Raw genomic sequence first — 25,017 nt, 5'->3', positions numbered from 1 at the left:
CAGCTTTTCTTCAGACTGGTGCTCAGCAGGCAGGTGCAAGAGCTGAGCACCAACAGGCACTGCCTGTGACATGCATTCTTGGCTAAAGCAGGAAAGGTAACTGAAACAGCAAAGCATTACAGATCTGGAACAGTTTTCCCAGTAGAAAGAAGAGCTGCTTTTGAAACGTAGATCTTCAGTAAAAGGCATCAAGAGCCTGATCTCCTTAAGTGTTGGAAGCATGCTCACATTAGCCATGCCTTATGCATTAGAAGGCAAAAGATACTGTGTGCAACCAGCCCAGCCAATGGCATCATGAAACATCTTGGTTTAAACGGAAACATTTTCAGAGGAGCAAAGTTTAAGAAGCTCACTTCTTTAAAGGAGGTAGCTAAACTGACAAAGACAAGGAGCCACAAGAGTTACCTATACAGGTGCAACTCAGAAAGAAACATCCAACATCACAGCCTTATTATTCACTCTAATTTTTCTCAGATATGTTTTAATCAGATGATCCTTTCATAGTTTTTTTTTTTTTAATTTAAAAAAAATCTTATTTCTCTACTCCAATTATCCATCCTTCTTGCAAGAAATCCACCTGAGACTAAACTAGAAAAAGCATAGGAAAGCACATACCTTGCATTGGACCTAATTCCCTATACGAGTGTGATTATTACATTCTGTAAGTTTAAGGATCATCAAGCAGTTATTTAACGACAAAACATTTTTGGGATGAAAGACAAAAACATTGGTTCAATCACTCTCAGAATAACTCTTCATACTATTAATCCATTATAGGTAATGTATGTTCACACACACACACACACAAAAAAAACAATGCATATGCTCTTAGTGCTTGATTCTTGGAATAAAAATCTCACAAATATATTTTCTGAGAGAAGTCTCCCAAGCAATCAAAGCTGTAGCATTCATAAGTAATTGTTAATGCTATGTAACTGCTAATATATTAGTTTAAATGCACTGAAATCAGAATCAGCATTCTCCTGGCAGTTTGCCTTTAACGTATCAACAATTATTTCATTACTGCACTCGTAGTCAGCTCATAACAATCCTGCCAAAAGTTTACTCTTTCAAATTTGATTCCTATCCAACATTTACTGAAATTGATTTACATTACTGTAACACAATAAAAGTATGGCTGCAATCACTTGACTATAAGAGTACGTCATCCATTGGGTGTTACTGCATAACTGAACTGTACATCCAATTTGTATGTATGCACAAGCACTCTGCAACATTTAGTAGAATATAGATGCGACAATACAAGAGCTCTTCATCACAGCAGCAAGTTTGCATAGATTAAATACAAAGCGTAGACAGCAGCCTCATAGGAAAACCTCAAAGATGAGGCATACCCACACTATCACTCCCACTTGCAAATACTCACTTTCATACCATCATCTGGAATTGAGTTTATTCATGAACCAGTATATTCAGAAGAGAAATCTCATGAGCATATTTTATATAACAACAAACCCAAAAATTAGAGTGAACACAGAGTTCTAAAAGTTCCTCACACGTAGAGACGAGCATTTAATCTCATTTAAAAATGCAGCAATAATACATATCTACAAAGCATCACTGGAAAATAATCTGAGAACCCTGCAATGTTCTGGAGGAAGTCCTAGAAATTGGAAAATACAGGGAAGTGCTGCTATAACTGGAGAGATGAATATGAACCAACCTGGAGAGTACAACTTAAGTGTTTGTCATCAATATGTTTCAGTTCTAGCATCTTCAAACATCTTGACACAGACCCCAAGAATACCAGAACTGCAGAGAATTTCATTCTTAACTCAGAGTTGCCTTTCACAGAGCAGCAAGACACAGTGATTCATCAAACCTATACAAAAGAGCTGTCTTTGACATGCATATATATCCCTCCCCATAGATACTCCATTCCTTTTAGGAAACAAATTATTAAACCCAAGCTGCATTCAAAAAGCTGTGTATGTAGATGCACAGTTTGTCACTCCGACATATTTGTAAAATACTGGCCATCTCAAAAATATTAAAATGTGCACCGGTTGGTACCTTGTAGTCAAAATGACTTATTGGATAAACTACAAATTCGGAGCACAGCATGGTGAAATTAAAATTTTAAGGCAGCTTGGCTTTGTAATCAAAGATTTTGTCATTACCATTTATTCAGGTTTAAAGTCTTATTTTTGTTTTAGGATGTGAGGAGAGATGAAATACTTTATTTCCATTTGCAGCAGAAAAAAATAATCCACACAGTTCACTATTTACATCATATACACATAAAATGGGTTTTCCCTTGGAAGTACAGAATCGACACTTGCTGGTCCTTGTTCTAGAAAGTAAATATAGATCATCCCACAAGGCCAGCTGCAATACAAATACAAAAGAAAAAAAATCTCAGAAACATAACTTGGAATGTACAGGTTGATAACCTTAGCCAGCCATGTGAACTACATACACATTACCTAAAAAGTATCTGCCACAAACAGAGAAGTAATACTTTGCAAGGGATGGGTGGTTATGGATCCTGTTCATAAACCAATCACAATTACTGGTTCTAAGGTCTTCAGAATTGGCATCTCACACACATAAGCAGAAAAACTGGCCAAAAGATATTTCTACTTTACGGTTTTGTCATTTGCTTACATCTAAAACATAAGATTTAGAACTAAGTCACCATAACAGAAAGAGGTTTTTTAAACCAAGGCATGGATAAATTAGTGTTATCATCATCAAGGAAGGGAGCCTTATGTCTTCAGAAGGAGTTAGAAATAGTCTTCTGAAATCAAATAGAACTGCATGCCTGCTATTACTAACATTTTCATGTCTCCAAGAGAAACAAGACATGAAAGAGCTTTTTAATTTAATCTACTTTCACTGATAGCATAGCATGAGGTCTCTATACAAAGCAGCATCAGTTCTCATCAACTTCACATCTACGTTAAAGATAAGACAGCCAAATATGAAAGGCCCAGAGCAGCTTGAGTGCTTTCCTTTGCATTCAGCTGTGTAACAGTACAAGACTACGGGCTGCTGCTATTTGTTTCTGAGCTTGCAGTTCTTGATAAATACTAAATCTGGGGAAAATACATATATTCCGAGTACCAATTAGGTTATCTTTTAATGCAGTTAAAAGCCATTTTACCAGGACTGAGTACGCACTGGATAATGCATCAGACCACTCTTCACAGTAATGCAATTACAATATGACTCCTTAAGCCTTCTAAAAATAAGTAGCATAATGCAAGTAGTGTGACTATTGGTAATCAAATTACATCCAAGATTGACGTGGATGAGAATCCTAGCTCTTAGATTCTGAGTGGAAAAGACAGCTATTTGCAGGCACCAAGAAGTGACTATCAGCATCAGAAACCTTATTACTGTGCCTAAGACATAATACACAGGTGTGGAAAAAAAGACATTCAGCATTTCTGTATTTCAGAAGTTGTCCACCTGCATCTTTTCCAAACACACCTGCTGTTTACAAACACTGAAAACAACTAACAATCTCACATTCACACTACCTGCTCCACTCGCACTGCGTGACCACCGTTTACATTCCTCTCACTGAAAATGGACCAGTAATGGACTCCTTCTTGTGAGAGAAACATCACAAGATTTTTCATCAGTTACAATACACTTGCATCACACACAGCTCCTACGCAATTGCACTCTTCCATTGTTACTGGATTTATTTCTTCGTTCCTCAATCTGTAACTGACTGGAAGTGAGACTATTTAAGTAAACGCAAAAGATCTGAATGCCACAGGGATAAAATAAGCAGCTGAACAACCATTCAGTAGCTGAGTAATTGTCTGACATGGCACATACATCCTGACTTGTCCCAATAAATAGCTGCTAAGCCTGAAGATAAGTCATGTTTAAGCTTTCTTAAGTTTTTACACCTCAAGATTCACTTGAATTCACTCAGAGCAAGAGCAGGAACTGTGTTCTACAGCATTTTAAGGATGAATGAATTATTTACTATTTTTGCATTTAATTGCACATTGTTAGGAAGCACATTTGTCAAAAGAAAACATACCTGGTATATGTTCCTCCTTAAAGTTTGTCATTAGCTTTTAGACTTACTGACTGCTAGAACAGAAGAAAAGTCATCACTAAATTATTTTGTTTCACATCTGAAAGATACTGAAGATACTGAAATGTTTCTTCTTAATACAAATAAGATTTCCTGGCTATGTTAGTGACATAATTATTCATTTATAGTCACTTTTGGCTTTTTCTTCCCCAACTCTTTATCTCACTTTTAAGAGAAATGCACATCAGTTCTGTTACTGCCTTCTTTTCAGCCCTTAGTTCTACATTGGCAAATTCCAACTGAATTTCAGCCAGTGCAGAGAAAGTTCTCAATATTCCAGAACAATTCTGGACCCTCCTACCTCATGCAACAACAGACAAGATCCTCACAGATGTGAAATTCCATATTCCCAAGACAGATCCCTTTAAGCCCATTACACTGCACCTAAATAAACACACTGAAAACTGGAATCAAAAGGGATCAAGGCAGGGAGACATCTTTCCAGGAGATTTCAGGTCACAAGAGAACAATCTCCAGATCAACTGATTCTCTGTTTTCACTGCTGGTAAGATTAGTTTAGTTTATCGATCTCATGCTTATTGAGGAAAAAAATAATGAACAGATACTTTTGTCAGATGAGAAAAATCTTATAGTGTACAAAGCTGATCTATATTCTGGGATGGAAACAAGTTAGTCTTAAATACCTCTGCTAAGTTAAGATGTCAGGTGTCTCAGAACCACTTTTGGTTTTTGGGGGGGGATGAAGATGGCATCATGCTAAAGATGACAACAAAATACATATGTTTACATGAAAACAATTTCTTCAATCAAGCCAAAACAATCTTCTTTCAAACCTCCACATTACTGCACAACAATCCGAGAGGAGCTCTTTTCAGAACCTTGCTTCTATTCACACCCATCCAGCACAGCCTGCATTACAGCTGTGCTCAATGAAGACACCACCTGCACAGAAGGTCATCTATCCTGAAAACTGGTGGCTGAATATTTAAGCCTGAATTAACTGCCTACATGATCTAAACAGCCAGAGTTAACAGAAGCAGGGATTATTTTGCTTGTGTCTCGTGTTTGTGGGTTTGTTTTAACACTACTGTTCTACAAAAGAAAGAATAAGCCAACACACTTCTGGCTCTAAGTCTCTGCTATAATGCTGTTTCTACATGTACTCAATATACTTCTACTGTGTTGAGCTCTTGTACAATAAAGTGAATGGTAAAAATTACAGAAATACACAATACTTAGAATAGTATTTGAATTCATTTGAATAGTAATTCCAGCAATTTTAATGCTGCCAAAAGCAGATCTGAGTGGAACACTGATAAAGTAAATCACTGGGGGGAAAAAAAAAAAAGAAGTCATTTAACCAGTAAAACCTTCCAGATGAGATGAGCTACCTCCTCAAAACACTGAACTCTTAGTCAAGGGACTGCAAGCTTCTCCTATCAACTCTTGTCTTCAACACAGAATAGCAGTACATACTCTATGTTCTCCATGATCTTCTCAATAACCTCCACTCTATGTCGAAACCTGGAGAGCCATCAGTTTCTTCAAGGTTTCTTCCAGAAAGTCAGGCCTTCACCTGCTTTCCTCTGGGGCAGACACAGTTATTCTGCTGGTACGGAAGCCCACAAAGATCAGGCCTGGAAGTGCCATGTTGCTGGCAAAAGCATAACCTGAACTCAGATATCTATTGAACAGAGGCAGTGCAGACCACAGTGTTGCTGCAGTCAAGTCCCAGGTTCACTTAGGCTGCAGATTCCTGATGCCTTCAGGGATTAGCTGGTGCTGGAGCCAATATACTCCAGGGTTGGTGCAAAGCATGGGAAGAAACCTATGTTACTGCAGGCAGTTGACAGAAGAACTGAAGGGAAGAGAAGCAGAGGTCAGATTTGATCCTTCTATATATGCAAAACGCTGGATTTGCTTCACAGCCTGTAAAAACTACACCATAATGAAGACCACTCCTCCTATCCTCCAATAACAGGAAAGAAAGTATGATCTTATATATTACATTAACACTATGTACATCATAAATTCAAAGTTAAGTAGCCTGGCACAAACTCTGAACACACAGATATCTGACTTATAAGCAGTTAATGTTAAGCATCTTCCAGAAATGAAATGCGTGAAAGAACTGTCATCATTATCTGACTCCATAAAAAAGCATTGTTAATACACTAGCACAACTCTTGATTTTGAAAGGGTTAGCATAAGGGAACAATTTACTCTCCCCAAAGCCAGGAGGCAGCTGAAGTTGACAAATGAGAGCGCTAGACTTCCTGTTTCCATGGAAATGGAGCTTGGATCAGTACAAACAGATTTCAGAACTTAAAACCAAACCACTCTCCATCTTACAGGCTCTGCCTCAACATTTGTCTTTCTAATTAATTCAATGGGAGAACATCTGCCATACACTGTAGTCATGAAGTAAAGCATCCTGCCTTATCATCACTACTTCTCATTCCTGGGTGGTGGATGTCCCCTTACAAGCCATGCACTCCAGTGGTCAACTTCATTGCAACTATCCGGATACATTATATAAACATGACAATATTTCAAAACTCCATTTTGGAGGACAGACAGGTCAATAGTTAGACAGTATTAATAAGTACAAAACAACAGCTTTACAGTCCAATTGTGAACCACACTAAAATATGAAACAATATGACCACAAGAGAATCACTGAAAATTTCATTTTTATTGTTAAAATGCCCCAACACATAACCAGAAGAGCACAGCAATAAAAGTGGGAGATTTTTTTTTTTTTTTAAGAATCTTTTGTCATTAAACAAGAACTAAAAAGAGGTTATTTTTATCACCACTAATTAAGTACTTCTGCAACAAGCACTGCCCAGCACTGCAAGGGATAATTCCAACTTGTTGATTTCAGCTGCAAGACGCTCAGTGGCAGCTAATGCAATTTACCAATGATACTTATAGCTCCCGTTCCCTGTGTTTGGCAAGAGCATATGAAGAGCCATTTTTGCATGTGTGCAATATTGACACTGATTTTGCAACTGATGACAACACTCCATCTGCTCTCAGACACTCTGGTGCCTCTGCCAATTTATTCCCTAACATATTGCCTTCTTCAGGCTTCCCCAAGGTTGCTCTAGTTTAGATTTTTGTTCTTTTACCAGGCTTGGAGAGGCTATTTCAAGCTGTGAATGAGAACTTGTGGTATGAACATCTAAGCCCATGTTATAACCATAGGGATCAGCGAACAAGTAAGTAGTTACTTCAAATGATGCCTCCCTTTAAGATCATGTCCATAAGTTTGAGGGTATGGATAATCGCTTCAGAGACATTGATTCCTGAAAGAAAAAGGAGTTTGAGGCCAATGAGAAGATGCAGAATTAAAAAAGAACCAATAACTAACTCTAAGAGAAGACAAAAAAAAAAAAGCATTTAGAAAAGAGTAGATTCCTCTCAGATGTCCTTCTATGTATCCTGTATTCTCACCCAGCAAGCTCAACTCATCAGCAAAACTTGCAGAATAAATTGAACAGATTGAAGAACTCACTTTCCACTTGTTTGCCTAACACCTTAAATATATAGGATTAAACATTAAAAGAGTTAGCAAAAGTAAAATATTTCAACTCTTCAAATCTTTACTTTAAAGGCATTTACCAAGCCAGAAGCTCACACAAATAGTTCTACTGCTTTATTCAGCTTTTATACAATAACCAAGCTATCTTTATGTCACACATAGAAATTTATAGTACCATATTTAGATGGAAATGACAGTTCATCTTATAACATCATACAACTGAAAAAAATAATCTCAAGAAATTAACATTCACAACTTTGAAGATTTAATACTCAATCCACCATAGAAAAATGGATTGCGAGTTCAGAGGTTCCAGAATTTCTAAGTAAGTATACCTCCTAGCAGATCATAGAAGAATCATAAGTATTCAAACCCCCAGGGGTTGAGATAAGCAGCATTGGTCTGCTCTTCTCAGTGTTTCATTTGAAAGTAGGCAAGTAGGTTAGTGTGAAATGATGTTCCCAACAAATAATCCCAACAGGATGGATGCAGAAAGTAAATGCTTTAATCCCTTTCATATCAGTACAGATGTATGTGGATTTATTTACTGTTTGGCTCTGCCCAGAGATAACTTGCATTTGTGGTATGCAGGTTGGATTAGATGATCTAAAGGCTTCTTTGGCCTAATGCTCGTCTCAGATTACTTATCCTATTTGTTGACAAGACCTATTTTGTATGAAAAGAATTTGCCTGTAAACATAACCATTTCTTCTAATAGTTCTAACTTTTTTCCCTTCTCATTTCATTGATACCTAAATAAAGAAAAAAGCAAATCAAGGCAGAGAAATCAGCTGCCAGCCTTACTTTACTGCAATTTATGCTTCTTATTTTTTTTAAATTCAAGACCACAGTGACAAGTTAAGAAAAGCAATGGATTTGAAACAAGCCTTTTTCTTCTCAGAGCCCTACAATATGTAGGCAATTGATTGTTTCAAGGTGCAGGTTCTGAGAGAATTAAAAAGCTGAAAATTCTTGTAACCACCAACCTCTTTGCTCTGAGGCATTAAACTTAGATTTGCCTTTGTATAGGAAAAAAGACCAATTCAGCAACTACATCAAATACAGCAGCTTGTTTTGGCAACCTCATTTTTTTTTTTTTTAGGAGATCAGATTTAGCTACTCAGCTTTAATACTCTTGTTTTTTGAATTAACCATCTGTTCTGCAACATCCAGAGACAGACAGACCTAGTAAAGTAGGATGTCAATCTCCAGGTCTTGAGGGATAAAAGTACTTCTACATACACCAACAATAAGCAAACAGATCTCAATGCAATATGCAACCTTACAACAAGGATCTTACATTGTTGATTTTTGTATGTAGAGCAGTTTCATTTTATCCAACTGGCAAGAGAGACTCAAGCCAACACAGTATACATTTTAATCAATTAACCCTAAAAGGAAACAACTTGAAAAGGATTTATGACAAAAGGGTTCCATTTACAGCAGCTGTAGCTCAGAGATCTTAATTTGCCCCTGCTAAGATTATAAAAAAAATAACACATGCTGCTCCACTGGCACATGCTTATTGTTACTATAGAGGAAACGACAAACTCTTAAGTGAAAAAGTACAGAAAACTCTTCAAATACAATAATAGATACTTCTAGTGCACAGTTGCTGTGATAGTGTGGAAGCCTTCTTCTCCACTGTATCCCTTCAAATACAGAAGAACACAAATGCTCTGTTACGTCAAGTTACATCAAAAGACAACAGGATTTATAGGTGTTGCTTTACTAGTGAACTTTAACAAACACTTAAATCCAGTGATCCCTCTAAGGGAAGCACACCATCAGAAAGTATTTCTCTCAGACTACCAACAGGAGTGGCTAAGAGACTGCCAGAGTGGGCAGGCTATAGAAACGTTTGACAAATTCAGAGTTCCCAGATTCTTAAATACTCTTTTCTATTTAAAACCTGCTACTCCAACAGTACATTTCATGCACAATGTGTCCAATATAAAAACATCATGTTTTGCAACTGGCTCTTCAGGAACTAGTCTGACCCCCTTTCACAGCATGACCACTAAAAAGGGCTTACTGGTCCCAGACATTTAACCCTGACCTCCAAGATCTTCTTACAAGAGCCTACATAACTCCTTGTACGACAGCTTTGGTGATGAGTCTGCGTATTATTCTAAAGCTGGTAGCACTGAAGTACTACCAGTGTACTTATTTCAATCCAAATGAAAGTACTGGAACAACACGACCTTTTGGTCCCTGGGCATGCTACAACTAATTCTTCTTCACCCATTCATTTTCAACAGGAAAATCTCAATCAAATTTGGCAATACACTGATATAGATCAATTCATGTGTTTTTTCATTCCTGTACTAACCTATGCTTGCTGCACATCTGCTTCCACAGCACTGATTACTGTATTACGGAAAAAAATAACTTGGTAGTGACACAGTTACACTGCAGCACACCTCAGCTGGCATTGATCACTACCTTTGGCATGAGCACAATGAGTACACATCGAGGAGTTCCATGCTCAGATTTCAACTGTTAGTCACTTCATTTTAGGTGATAGGTTGGTTAGTGAATAAACCAAGAAGCTATCAGTCACTGTTTTGATTAAGAAACACAGGATTTTAAAATTCAGATGCCTGCACATAAACATGAGCTGTCATGCTCATACTTGCAGGACTAAGGACTGATGTTATAACTGCTGAGCGTTTTTAAGTACAAGAACACTTTGTGAAGTTCTTTTGTATCCTTACTCCTGCTATTTTTCTCTATTCCATCTCTTAATTTGCACATTTACTTAATCTGTAAGCCAGTACAGTGAAATTGTGAATAATTAATTCACCGCCATCACCTGCCTCTCTAGAACTGTATTTACTAGAAAATGATAATTGAAAGGAAGTTTTCCATCTGAAAAGTATACCAATCCACCTATTCTACACGTATTATACGAGCTGTGTAAGATTTGTGCATCAATACTGGAATCAAAGGGAAATTCTCCCCAAAAAGACACTAGAATGATTTGGGTGCATTAGTAGGTACGTGTCATCATCCCCCTGCACACACACACCCACCCACCCCCCAAGGGCACACACAGAATTTGCAACTGATCTTGTTCCCTTCTTACAGGAAAAAAAAAAAAAAAAAATCTATATTCAATTCCTTATTATGCCTCTCATCATATGAATATACAAGCCAAATTTTGCTAAATCTTTTGTTCGGGGTAAGGTACTTTCTCTTCAAAATTAACGCATCTTGAGATATGACCTCTCATGTTCACTACGTTTATTGCCCTTTTTTAAACTAAAATAAATCATATGGGGCTTTACTATGTTGTATCACCTCTGCTAAACTGATTTGAAGGGCAGTCTGGAATTGTTTTTGTTCTTTGTTTTTTAAACATTGAAGCTATACTGACATACAGAAACATTTGATTCTTTAAGAAAACTCAGCTTCTGGAAAGCTAGGAATTCACCTAAGATTTAGAGAAAGGTCTCATCAATTTGCCCTGCTCCAGCTTCATAAATGATCATTCTGCACTGGCCAGGAAAAGACATGAAGAATGTCTACGATTCACTCTTCATTAAACCAGAAGAAATACTAAGAAGGGGAAAAAAAGTGTTACTAAAGGCCATTTAGGAGCAAGGATGTGCAGTAGTATACAGTACAATTACCTATTTAAAAAAAGAAAATTAATGACAGAATATGTCAGGTTGAAAGAAGAAAATCAAACAAACACACAAAAGCAAACTTACACAAGAAGTTATTTGTGCCATAATATTTGCTTGTGGATAATGGCTTGAACACCCACACCAAGTCACTGTTCACCTCATTGTCTAACACCTGCATTTCTGATGCTGCAAATGCACTAAGTCAATACAGGCTGACACCAAAGAGTATCTCACATGAACTCCAACATTTCCATTCTCAGGTAATTTATTTTTTTTTAAATAATATATAGAATAAGCTGACAAAGTAACATATTTTACATGCCTAAATACACCCATGCTTTAAGTATATCTGTTTAGTGCAGATAATTTCATATATGTATCCTAGATTTAGGAAACAAAGTAAACAGATGACCTGAGATTTCTGGGATTTTCAATGAGCATTGAGCAAAACCTAGCAAATTAAAAAAAAAAAAGAAAATGAGGAAATAGCCAGCATAGTACCCATCTTTGAACATTGAGCCATGACAAGATTGCAGGTCCTTTTTCCAGCCTGCTCTTCAGGCCAAGCCATAAAAGGAGACAGCATAGAGGCAGGCAAGCTGGTACCACACAGCTCAACAGCAGCACGAACAGTCAGAAATGGAAAAACAGCACGGAAAGATAGGCTTCCTTCCTGAGGGCTTCCTGCAGCACAGGAGACTGCAAAGACATCCTCATGCTCCCGTCAACTAATACTAACAACACGCACCAGTAAACAAACCCAGTTTAGGCAGAGAAAAATGTTTCATTCACTTCCCACAGGTGAATTTTTTCTTCCTCAAAAATCTTCCAAGCAACTCATTTTGTGGAAGCTTATGAAGAGCTTTGCCATCTACCTTTACAGATCTCAAAGCTTTATTTGCTCGCAGCATACAAGTGCCAAGACTGCTTTATATACACAGTGCAACTGCTGGAATTGACATGGGAAGCTAACAATTCACTAATACCTGAACCATTAACAAGCTTGTAATGTAAATATGTTCCTCTAATTAGCAGTTCTGACATAGCTGTGTCCACTTCTAGACAAACCTTTAACATCTGTTCCTTAAAAGGCCATTCACAAAGTGCTGTTATAAAATATATTGTCAGAACATTAAACTTTCAATTTCTCTTTGAGATTCTCACCTGCAGAGAAGCTGTAGGTCAACTCTGTGCACACAGCAATTCCAGTCAAGTTACTAGGTAAGTCACATCAGCTTAACGTCTTTGACAGAAGCACCTCCTCGTATCATCACAGAATCACAAATGACCTGCAAGATCATCCAGTCTAATCGTCCTCCCACTACCACTACTACCACAGGCACTAAACCATATCTCGTAGCTCCTTATCCAGGCGCCTCTTGAACACTGCCAGGAACAGCGACTCTACCACCTCCCTGGGCAGCCATTCCCACTCTCTGAGAGTGAATGTTCTTCCTTACGTCTAACCTAAACCTCCTCTGGTACAACTTGTGGCCATTTCCTTGGGTCCTGTTTGTTGCTGGGGAGATGAGGCCAAACCTCTCCTCATCACAACCTCTCTTCAGGAAGTTGTAGAGAGCAATAAGGTCTCCCCTGAGCCTCCTCTTCTCCAGACTCAACAATCCCAGCTCCCTCAGCCGCTCCTTATAAGATTAGTGCTCCAGACCCCTCACCACTTTCGTTGCCCTTCTCTGGGCACATTCCAGGGCCTCAATGTCTTTCTTGTAGTAAGGGGCCCAAAACATAGTAACTTAAGCACTGTTACTACACTACCAAACTCAACTCAATGACAACATCTCATTCAATCATTATAACATCACATCCACACCTTTACAACTTCAGAAGAGCATCCTGAAGTTACGCACTTCAGAATACTGACAGAAGTGTGTGGTTGTGTTGACCTACAAATTAAGCACTAGTTAGCAGAGCAAAACTTCACTGCAGTGAAATCTTCCAGGGACTGCCAATAGCTCCCCTTGTCTCAGGAAAAGACATGCACATCAGCCACTTGCCCAAGGTCTAATTAGTCATCTAGTAGCTATACCGACCTTCTTCCACATTTTCATGAAGAAAAAAAAGCCACTCAGAAGTAGTGGTTAGACATCCAAAGGTGGCTTGTCCTGCAATTTTGTACTAAGGATTGCTTTATCAATGAATCACCTCTCCTTGATATTAAAATATAATCACAGACATTCTAATCTGCCTACACCCTTACAATTCCAGCAGGTAAGAGATGGCTTGGTGGTACTGCTGAATATGGCAACATCACATCACACACAAGACATCCAAATAATGCCATCCCTTGCTTCTAAGAAGTGTTTTTTGTTTTTTTTTTTTTTTTTTTGTTTTTTTTTTATTTTTGTTTTTTTTTTTTCATTTTGTTGTTTTTTTTTTCATTTTTGTTTTTTTTTTTTTTTTGTTTTTTTTTTTCATTTTTGTTTTTTTTTTTTTTTGTTTTTGTTTTTTTTTTTTTTTTTAATGAGATCTCTGTTTTAATTTGTTCGCTTCATTTTATAGTTGTGGTGCTTGGAAGACAACGTTTCATTGCAAGCATCAGACCTGAAACAGAAGGTTTTTTTCGGCTTGGGCCTCTGCAAGGTATCAGAATCCATAGCTGGAAAAATGTGGTCTATTCACAGAAGTGGCCCATGTTGCCTATGTTGAACAATAACAACCATTCTCTAGAACTGGGGAATAATGAGAAATATTGCATCTGAGGGCAAGCTGGAAAGCCATTACTCACCTATTTTTTCACATCAGAGAAGTGCAAAACCTTCTCTGGAATATAGGGAGGACATTTCAGCTATTACAGCTCAGCCTTCCCTAGTTTAATTTCACACTCCATTATAACAGAACTGTCTTCTGCTTACCACATGCTTATGTCCACTTGAATTAAAAAAAAAAAAAAAAAAAAACAGCACACACCTTGAATACTATCCTCATCTATATGACAAAATAAAAACTATGGAGTTTAATTTGAAGTTGTCTTCCAAAGAAATACAGTTTGCCTTGAGATCGTTCCGGACTACTAACATAAATCATGGTCAGAAAGCACACACGCAGGTTGCTAAAAAGTAATGCCTCCTAACTGCTTCCACAGAAACTACAATATAATATCAGATATAAACAGGAAATTTTGTTACAGAACACCCTTTTTCAACATAATCACCACTATCAGCCATACATTCTCACCAGAGATGAATAAGAGCTGCATGCCGCACTCAAAAATCTTCATGGCTATCTGGAACACAGCTTGCCTTTCATATCACTGTTACTGTTGCCAAAACACACCACCCACCATCTCACTGCGCTTATAGTCCTCTGCTGGTCTCCATAACCATCCACCAAGCATTACTGAATGTCAATGGGCACCATTTTTTTCCCCAAATGGAAGAATTCAATGACACGTCTTTGCTTCATACACACTTCCATGTCAGACACCATTTTGTCAGACTGTCCCTCTGCTGCCATCTGTCACACAGCAACAGTAGGTAAGGGACATTGCTGGGAAGGTTCAACCTCTGCCATACCACCACCATCTGCCTATGATACTGTGGGGCAATGTAATAAAGTAGGAGGCATTACTTTTTGAGCAGCCCTCATATCTAATCTAATCATTTAGGCTTATAAAGTAGTATCTAGAATGACAAGTGTAGCAGGCACTATAAAAATAGGAAAAATACAGCCATAGCGCAAATATTTAAGCTAACCCAGTCATCTTCTCTGCTACTCACAGAATAAAAGTAAATGTTTTCAGAAAACTTGGGTCTTTCAAAATAAAAAAATTTAGAAGTGACAGAATTTCTCAAGCAATTAGGAAGCTGTAAGCATAAGAAAACTTTCTTATATTTCCTTTTATTTATAGTACATTTTAATCTTATAATTCATTAAAAAAACCCAACAGTTTAAGTCCTTAATTTCTACACAAAACAAAATTTAAGTTTACACACTGTTACTAGTAGAGGTGGTTTTTGCTCAGGGAGAGAGAATTAGAAAATTAGGGCTCTTATAAAAAGTAATACAGGAAAATTATGATACAGAAATCTAATCGTTGCAGAAACTTACCCATTTCACTGAGGACAAATATTTTTGCTGTGACAAGTCACATACACAAGAGACATCTACCTGCCATAAGCATTTTAGTATAAGTTTCAAGCTAAAAAAAAAACCTCAAGGAACTTGGCTATATTTGACTGCTGTATACAATTGTCATGGTTAATGTTTCTAAGCAGCTCACTGCAGGAAAAGTAATCAAAGGTGAAGAGTGAAAGGGAAAAGCAGCAGAGATGAAACTAAGCATCTTGTCAGGGAAGATAGCAACACGGCTAGAGGTCACTGAAAGACAAGGAGAGGGAAGGGAGGAATTCTGGAAGATTCCTAGCTTGACTTTTCTATAAGGATAAGGCAGAGCACTGCCTGAAACAAGCACTACCTTCTGAGGGGCAGGGGGAATGCATACTGACAGGATGTCAGCATCACAAGAGGACACGTGCTCAGTGTAACTTAAACGCAGGAAAAGGGAATGGCAAAGCAAGCATCCCCCACCAGGCCCCAAACTGCTTGGCAGTGAAGGACTTAAAGGTATGCCTCCATCTGCAGTTGTGAGACTTGAAGAAAAGAGCATTCTGACATCTTGTCTTCCCACAGAAAAGCAAATACTACACCACAACCAAAGAAACCTGGAAAGCCAGTGGCTCATGAACAAGTATTTAGGAAGACTCATAGCAGAAGAGAAAGAAATGGCAGTGCTTTGAGTCATATACAGCATTAAAACTAATTAGAAGAATCAAGAGAACAACAGCAAGTGCAGCAGAAAGCTAGCAAGATGGGATTTGGGAAGGAACATTTTCAAAAGGCATGTTGCAAATTCAGTTCTGACAAGGAGCAGAGAGTTTGGGCCACAAAACTGCCTATAGCAGCTGACGCAGGAAATGGCTGTGATGGGCTGCGAACTGGACAAAAGGCAGGGAGACAGCAGGCGGCACTGTGCCTTCAGCCCAGCTCCTGCTATGCCATGAGGATGGAACACATCAATGCTTAGCACCCTCACATTCCCACCCCGATGGAAACAGAGCTCATCCCTCACTGAGCACCTGCACAGGTCAGGATCTCATGCCAGGCCCCCACGTACCACTGCAATATACTATTGTTGACCATTTGTTCTGCAGTACACTAGAACAGAAGGCTGGCAAGCCCTGGGAAACCAAACACCCAGAAAAGCTTGTCTTGCTGAAAGCTTAAATAAAGCAAAAACACCACTTGAATACCTTATAAAGCATGGTTCTTAGCTGAGAGCACTGTGATCTTATCTAGGAAGAATGAGTTTCTTCCCTTAGCTTATGATACAGAACATGACCCCTCCTGCACAGAGCTTCAGTTACTGACAGCAGACACAATCAAGCCTTCCTTCTCCTACAGCACATTCCACCTCTTCAAGGTACTCTTATCTTCCAGCCTTGCCTGCAGAGACAGCAAGCTTCACTGCTTCAGAAAATATGTCAGAGGTAAGGTGGCCAGTTTTTTTTCTTCCACTGTTAAGTATTCTTCCCTATGACTATTTTCATTCTTGAGTTACAAGGATAGACTGAGTTTTCTCACACCAGATGACCCTTCAAGATGTCCGTCCTACTTGTATTAAGTGGCCTCTAAAGGAAGTTCTCCAAGAATCTCATATAGCATAGTTTAATCCCATGGACTGCTGCTGTCTTTTATATTAGGTCGGTTGTTTTCTGGTCTGTTCCCAGGAAACAAGGAAAGGTCACATACCACAGATAAACCTTCCACATATCAGTTCATTTTGTTGCCTTCTTAAGTCTTCCAAACTTGGAAGAAGCAAAACCCAAATATATATTTTTTTTAATTTATGTTGTGCCTAATTTTGAAACAAAAGCTAAATTTGTAGCCTATGAGTGAAATTGGTACACAAATACAAGACATGCAATGCAACAACGTTAGAAATATGAAAAAATTACTCTCCTATTCAAGATTATTTTGTAAATTCTTGTTAATTCAGTCATTTTCTGACAGATCTCATTCACTGGCACAAGTTCTGATGAAAGATTTTACTAAGCTATTTCCCAGCTCCTTCGAATCAATGTTGCCGTGTATGATAAATAGCCTTTGTTACCTGCTTGGAGTATCAGGTTACCAATTCCAATCCCATTAAGAGCAAGAAAGCACTGTGTTGTATTCAGCGATGTTCATTACTCCTGCTGCTCATCTGTGCCAATTCCACTACTTGAAATACATAGCATAAACGTGCAGCTATTCATTAAAGGTTTCTGTCCTCATTCCCGATGAAACCAACGCAAAGGCTTTGACTGATGTGGAGCCTTGGATGAAACCCAACGCAAGCACACACACCACATAGAGGGAAAAATTCTGATGAGTGAGGATGTGTTTAAAAGAGCCACACAATCACTTTCTGATGGGCAAGGACAAGGGCATTCCACTACTGCCATATGTTTTTCTTCCCATGCCAGTTATTCTAGGCAGAAATGCTAATAAGTATTGTGCCTTTGAAACTGAATGGCTAACATTTAAGCAATTGGTACATTGGTTCCCAATATCATCTTTATATATTAGGAGCTCTGGCATATTCCTATTTTATTCTCCATAAAGACTTCAACATGCACAGACATCTGAGTTCATTATTTTTCCTTTCTTTCACATATCAGAGAGAAGCAGGATAAGCAGGACAAGCATTTCTAAGGATCTCACAAGTCTTCAAGATGCGCTATCTACAGACCAGGCGAATTTAATATAAAACAGATGTGAGGTACTACGAGTATTCTCCCCTCTATTCTCATTGATAATTGCTTTCCTTATTTCCATCTCCACCCCTTCTTTACCAAGAGTGGTGAGGTGCTGGAACAGGCTGCCCAGAGAGGTTATGGATGCCCCGTCCCTGGAAGTGTTCAAGGCCAGGTTGGATGGGGCCCTGGGCAGTCTGGTCTAGTGTTAAATGGGGAGGTTGGTGGCCCTGCACATGGCAGGGGGGTTGGAGATTCGTGATCCTTGAGGTCCCTTCCAACCTGGCCATTCTGTGATTCCCCAAACACAGCACCACACTAATCAGTGTTAGTTAGTATTCACCTACTAGAGAACAACTATACATTCACTAACTGCCAAATTACATGCAGCATTTCTATAGCTTTAACGTAAACAGGAAATACAAACTGAATGAAATATCTACTTTTCAGAAAGCAACAAAGAACACTTTCCTCCCAATCTCAGTTTATTTAGGAGGTGGTCCCAATCAGTGTAGGCACAGCAGGAATGAGGGGGAGAAGGGAAAGCTGGTGCCATTTGTTGAAGATTCCCAAACAGGCTAGTGACAAGAACAACAGACAAACTCTCCAACTGCCAAAGACACACTGTCTCCCCACTTGGCATAAGATGCATAACATCTGGCTGCCCAGCAGAGCAGAGTTACAGCCTTTCCTTATCCACACTCACAGAACTGCTAACTGATGATAAAACAAAGTTTCAAAAGGTTGCTCCAAAAACTCCAAGCCTCCATTGAACAACAGCTTGAAAATGTTGTAAAACACTTCAGGAGTCCAAAAGTCTTCTAGCAAAAAGCTCTCCATTCGGTTGAAACAAGAGGAAGTCACAGATCCCAAGACTAGAAAGAAACTTGCAATAAAGCAAGCACCAACATTGCCTCGCCATTTTAAAACCCAGAGATGCAGTGAAGTGCACGCTTGAAATACATCAGGTACTGTTGCAGTAATGGGAATGAGACACAAGGTTACACCTAGTACAGCCTTCAAAGGCAGTAAATGAATTCAAACTGCAACCTCAGCCCTGGAGCAAGGGCAAAAGCTGGATGGAAGTCAGTTACATTACACATGTCCAAAACTTCCCTCCCCTTTCCTCTCAAAGTGGTAGTAAGGCATTAAAACCTGACATCTCAAAGCACCAAAAAGTCATGGCTGTTGACACTGGGAGGAAGAACTACCCTCTCAAAAGCAGGAGTATTACATCACAGTACAAATGAGCAACGCTATAGCAGAGGACAACATTTGAGCTTACCTTTAGAGTTATGCCATTTGCTTGCTGATGAAAAACCAACTACTAAAGTACCTCGTTTTTTTTCAAAACACAAGTGTCCTCTTAGTGCATCTGCATGACCACTTTCCACCCACTATGAAGGAAAATACTCTTAACTGAAATATATAGTACTGTTGATGCAGTAATAGCCCCACTCCTCAAATGCATGCTAGCCCCACAAAGAAAAATGACAAGGATATTCAAAAGTTCATGATCATAGAATAGCTCATATTAGAAAAGATCTTGAAGATCATCAAGTCCAACTGCAACCTAACCATACTACCTTAATTCTAACAACTCTCCACTACATAATGTCCCCAGTAGCCCCTCTGGTAAGATTCCCCTGACTCCCAGTATCTGAGACTACTGAAAACACAGGGCATGATTTTAAGACCGGTTAGCAACTACAAGCCGAGATCCATCTTGCAAAGTGAACTCAAACATAAGAATTTAAGGAAAATTGTAATACTTGGCATTAGCAGCATGCTACTGCATCATAATACACACGCCAGCGTACGCAATTTGTCTTTTATTATTATGACCTGCTATCATAGGTTGAACTATGGAATGCTTCCCAAACTCAACCTGACACAGTACAATATAATTAACTTCAATATTAAGACAAGTGACTTCACCAGTAATGTTTTTCAACTAAAACTAATTCAGCAATGAATAGTGCTAACTCTGCAAACACCTGCATATTCTGTTAAATATCCCATATACTTCAACAATAAAGAACTTGCTAATAACCTGTATTTACTCGTTTAGATTACAGACCTGGCTTGTTACACTCAGAAGGAAACCGCAGAGATGACCTTCTGTCCTCATTACTATTCTTGTGCTAAAGATAGCATAGAGAGTAAAAATAATAAATCCCAACAGCATTAGGAGTTAGACAATGTCATGCTGAAAGATACCCTAAATGATGAGCCTTATCCGCTCCTGCCAGCCAGGGTGGCAGGGGGTTAGAGGGGAAGGTGGCATTTAAGTGCTCACTAGGTGATCTCTTCATAGCAGACTCCATTTCCAGCTGTAATCACTTGCTGGCCTTCACTGGATTCCTGAACGCTCTGGAATAGCTCCACAAAGTATTTAAGTGGATGGATGGTACAGGTCACTGGAACAAAACTTCTTTTCTCTCTTGGCCACGGCTCTCTTTCAGCACATTCTTTTGAAGTCTGTGCCACTGAGGAATCAACAACAGCTGAGAAACATGTGTTATCATACAACACTGAGCACAGCAGCAATATTGCACAGCAAGACACTTTTGTTCAATAATCCTGGACTATTGGAAAGCATTACAGTGTCCTTTGTTGTCTGTAAGCCCTTTCTCTGAGCACGGTAGGAAAGAAAACGGATTCCCCCCTTTAAGTAGTAACTCCAAGTAAAAAGGTAAATGAAGCAGGTTTCTTAAATGCCTCCCCATTCCGAAGACTTACGGCACAAATTTCCTCATCTCCTCTCAGATATATTCTCCCATCTCCATATTTACGTTATCACAAAGATAACTTGATGCTTATTGAGACTGAGCAAAAGTAACAGCAAGAGGGGCCTAACCCACAATCCCTGTGACAGCTGTGACAAGGAACTGTAAAGTACAGCTCAAAACCATCCTCCTTCCCGAGGTAGCATAATGGCTCCGATCTCAACTTGATAAGTAAGAAACTGGGGCAAGCAAGAGTACTGCTCAGCTTGGCACGCACAGGCAATTCTCCCCCCTCCCCACGTTGTATCAGTACAGAGAAAGGTGCCATATAAACATCTCAACAATGGCAAGAGAAAATATTGTAAACACAGGAAAACAATGTGAGTATGCTGTAATTGGCCAGCAAAACTATTCTTGTTGGAGCTGAGAGATCAGTACATGCTTAGAAGGGGGTTATGAAGGATGAAATCAGGTAATTGCAGAACTGAAGACAGACTGCCTGCCTAGACAGCGACACCATGGAGTTCACATAGGCACAGGCAAGAAGGCAGCAACTTGTACCCACAGCTGCAAAACAGCAAGTTTCTACAGAAAAGCCTCTCATTCACAGCAGAGAACCACTTCCAGCAGGATCGAGCCCGTTGTTTACAAAGGCTGCAAACCTCAAACGGCACAGGAAGGCAAGCACTGAGATCACACTGTGTCATGTTAGGTTGTAAGGTCCTGGCTTGAGAGTTGTAAGATCCAACATTTCAAGAAAGCCCCAGAAAACCACACAGCATTTACATTTAATTTCAAGATAGAGATCTTAAAGACTTAAGAATCCCGGCAAAGACCTAGAATTAGAAAGCAAACAAAAAATCCATGTATTAAGCCAATCTCTTAATTACAGAGCTCAAGAAACAGCCAAGAGTGCATGCATCCCACTGAGGGGGGTCCCGGCCCATTCTCCACCCTGCAATTAAAGCTTATGGGGTTTCTTTTTGTAGAGCCTGAGAAATAATGAGCAAATTCACACCCCAACGAGGTATCACAGAAGCAGCATGCAACATTCTCAAAGTATAAAGGGTATAAAAAGAACTTCAGTATCAAAATTGCAACAGCAATGCAAAATCTGGTGCACTGTCATTCAAAATAAATACCGATTATCAGGAGTTCTGCTTTACAGCTTCCTAAGAACAAATATTAGCACAAGAATAACCACCACCTGACAAGCATTCCAAATCACAACCAAACAGAGCAATGCATCTGCACAGAATTATCCCTAAAAATTATGTGAAAGAGTACTTTAGTTATTCTGAAAGTCTCCATGTCCTATAAGGCACAGCTAAGACAACAGCTTCAGTAAAGGTCACACTGCCATTCCATGGCAGAGACAGGAACAGGACCCATGGTCCTTGGCTCTCGGCATAACTTTTCAAGATCCAGATTTCTCACTAACCATACTTGGTTAATTTACCCCCATCTATTCCCCTTGATTACAAAGTTTCTCGTCCCCAGGAAAGATCAAGAAGAAATCACACAACTGTGGTCAGGTTCCATTAGGCTTATGGTGGTGGGAAAGACAGAAGTTACATGAGTGTAAGAAGCGAATCTGAGCCTCATCGTTGTTGTAAAGGGCGCACAGCTGAACACCACAGTGACAAGCAGTCATTTCCACTCCCCTAAGCCAAAGAGTCACTGGATACACAAGGAATCACTAACATAAAAATAAATTCTTCCAGTTCAATCATCGGCCTATTTTATTATTAGCTATAATTAAGCAAGTTCGGTAAGAAATTGTAGCTTCCCCCTTCTTCAAAAGAAGAGAGAGACAAACAAGGCTTCATCTTGAACCAGCTAACCCTGCGATCTTAAGGAACAGAATCTATCAAGAAGTAACAACGCAGCCATGAGCCACTGTTCTCCATTCAGGCCAAAGGAGCTGACCTTATCTTCCAAACTACACATTCTCTACTGAACCAACAGCCAGCCTCCACTTCCACGGCGCCCAACACAACCACACCACCACCCACCCCATTACTTGTGAGCACCAAATGCCTGAAAGCAGGTGTCTCAGCAGGCACAGCCTTCCCAAGGCATGCTATAGCACCAACACCGCTCCGCACAGTCCCAACTAAGGTGTTAATCTGTCAAGCTCTAACACATCCACAGTTTCTGGACGCGATGGGTGACAGGTGCAATTCCAGAGGGGACGCTGGAACCCATTGCGTTCCTTCTGCTCTCATCTCCCGTACCAACAAAGCCCACCAGCAGTGTAGAGCTGCTGGCATAAGGACGCAGTCCATCATTGAGCAGGGACAGGCCACCCCAGCCCAGCCAGGTCCTGGATCATCACAGCCACGCTTCAGGGCTGTGCAGACCACAGCGTGGGATCCATCTTCTGCCCTGCAAAGTTCTGCCTCCTGCTCGTCCTGCTGCACTGCTCCTGTCCCAGCTTTTCCTCAGCGTCCCCCCGACTCTCACCCACCACAGATAAAACAGAACCTCACGCACTCCCGCTGGCGCAGCAGCTTTTGTTTTAATCTTTTGCTCGCTGTGGGGAGCGAAAGAAAGGAGGAGAGGTCGGGACGGGAATGAGCGATTAATCACGGAACGAGTCGTCACTGCCTGGAGAGGAAGGGAGAAAGAGACCGAAACCAAACGGTCCACGTCGCAAAAATTCAGACAGGAAAGCGAGACCCTCTTGCTGGGGACGACACGGGGAAGGACGAGAGCTCCCGCAGAGGGAGGGGTGCGAGGAGAAGTCGGTGCTCAAGTCTCTTCCCAAGGACGCAGAAAACAGCCCGCACCTCTCAACGCGGCGCTCGAAGGAAAGCAAAGCCCCAGCGCCGGGCAGGGAACGGACGAGGAGCGAAGGAAAGAACCAAGGCACAGAGGGAGCGTGACGGGAAGGCACGGTAGAGTGAGAAGAACAGCCAAAGCGGAGAAAAAGCGAAGGGAGCGGGGAGCAGGCAACGACAGCGAGAAAGTTGGCGGCAGAGGGGCGGAGAGGGCGGCGGGCTGAGGACCCGCCGAACCCCAGCACGCGGAACCCGAGGAGCGGCGGGACCCGACTTACCGCTCCGGCGGCCGTCCCGCGGCAGCTGCGGGCAGCGCCAACGGCTCCGGCGGCCGCCGGCTCCGCCTCGCGCCTGTGCCCCGCGGGGGGCGGCGCGGCCGGCCCGGGACGCAGCGCCCGGGGGCTCGACTCGGCTCTGCCCTCCGGGCGCCGGCGCCGCTCCTCCCCCGGGCCCGCCGAGCGGGTAGGTGGGCGCGCGACTGTCCCCCGCGCCGAGCGGCGGCCGCCCCCGCCTCCTTCCTGCCTCTGCCTCACTCCCCTTCACCGGGAGAGACATGTAACGGAACTGGGACGCCAGCACGGCATTGTGGGAGCTCTTAAAGCCGCAGCCGCCCGCTGCCCCCCGCCGCCGACGCTCCCGGCCCGGGGGCGGGCAGGCAACCGCAGCCTGTCAGGGAGAGAGGCGCTGCAGCCCCGCCGAACGGCGCGGCCCGGCACGCACGGCACCGGCGCCCGGCGCGCTTCAGCTCGGGGGGCAGGCCGAGCTAAGCCCCCGGCTGAGGCGTGGAAGCGGCTGTGCGGATCTCTCCCTCCTTCTCTCTCTCTCTCTCTCTTTCTCTTATTTTTCTTTAGTCGCCGAGATTTTCCTATTGTTTCTGGAAGGAGCAGGAATGCCTTTGTTGCTTATTTTTAACTGAAAGCCAGCAGGCAGTGTTTGCTATTGTTTCTGCCCTGGGCTTTTGATGATGGAAAATTCCCCGGAAAAAAAAATAAAATAAAATAAAATAACAACCCAGTGCAGCGAAGAATCTTATGCAGGAGGCTATTTTTGGCACCAAGTTTTGAGCAAGAACTTTTAATCAGTTGTGTGTTTGTACAGCTTGGGATAGGAAGATGACTGTTCCTAAGACGAAAAGAAACAAAATGATTCACGGGCGTTTTCTGCTGTCTGCGTGCACTTGCACAGGGCCAGGCACTGCCTCCCCCACAGCAGTGCTGCCCATCTTTGCCCAGGGCCTTTGCCTTGCCACCCCTGTGGCAAATCATACTGATGGTTTGCGATGGAATCTCTCAGAACTCTTCCTGCTGTTTTAGTTACCACTGTCTAATGATAGTTGTTCACCAGTGGATCTGGATCTTGGGTTATGATCACATCCTAACTTTATATTACTGAGTATATTTGTTGTAAGCACGCCTGGCAAGACAAAAAGTTCCTGCTGGAAAAGTTTTCGGGGCACAGAAGGATGTAAATATGCTTGACGTGCCTCTGAGCCTTCTTGTGCTATCTTAGACAGGAGGAGCTGCCCGCTAGTT

At 41.0% G+C, this 25,017-nt stretch overlaps 1 protein-coding gene across 1 annotated transcript in view; it reads right to left on the bottom strand.

The window, feature by feature from the left end:
• RASSF8 (Ras association domain family member 8) overlaps positions 1-24,226 on the bottom strand; it is a 78,570-nt gene extending 54,344 nt beyond the window's left edge. The window contains exon 1 of the mRNA XM_085231933.1: positions 23,764-24,226. The gene's annotated coding sequence lies outside the window, so the exon portion shown is untranslated. The remainder of the gene's footprint in view (positions 1-23,763) is intronic.
• Between the last annotated feature and the right edge of the window lie 791 nt (positions 24,227-25,017).

The sequence above is a fragment of the Meleagris gallopavo genome, chromosome 1 (assembly GCF_905368555.1).
Source record: "Meleagris gallopavo chromosome 1, MGAL_WU_HG_1.1, whole genome shotgun sequence".
Classification (NCBI taxonomy): Eukaryota; Metazoa; Chordata; class Aves; order Galliformes; family Phasianidae; genus Meleagris; species Meleagris gallopavo.
Note: the sequence above shows the minus strand (reverse complement) of the source record. Positions and strands in the feature narration are given on the sequence as shown.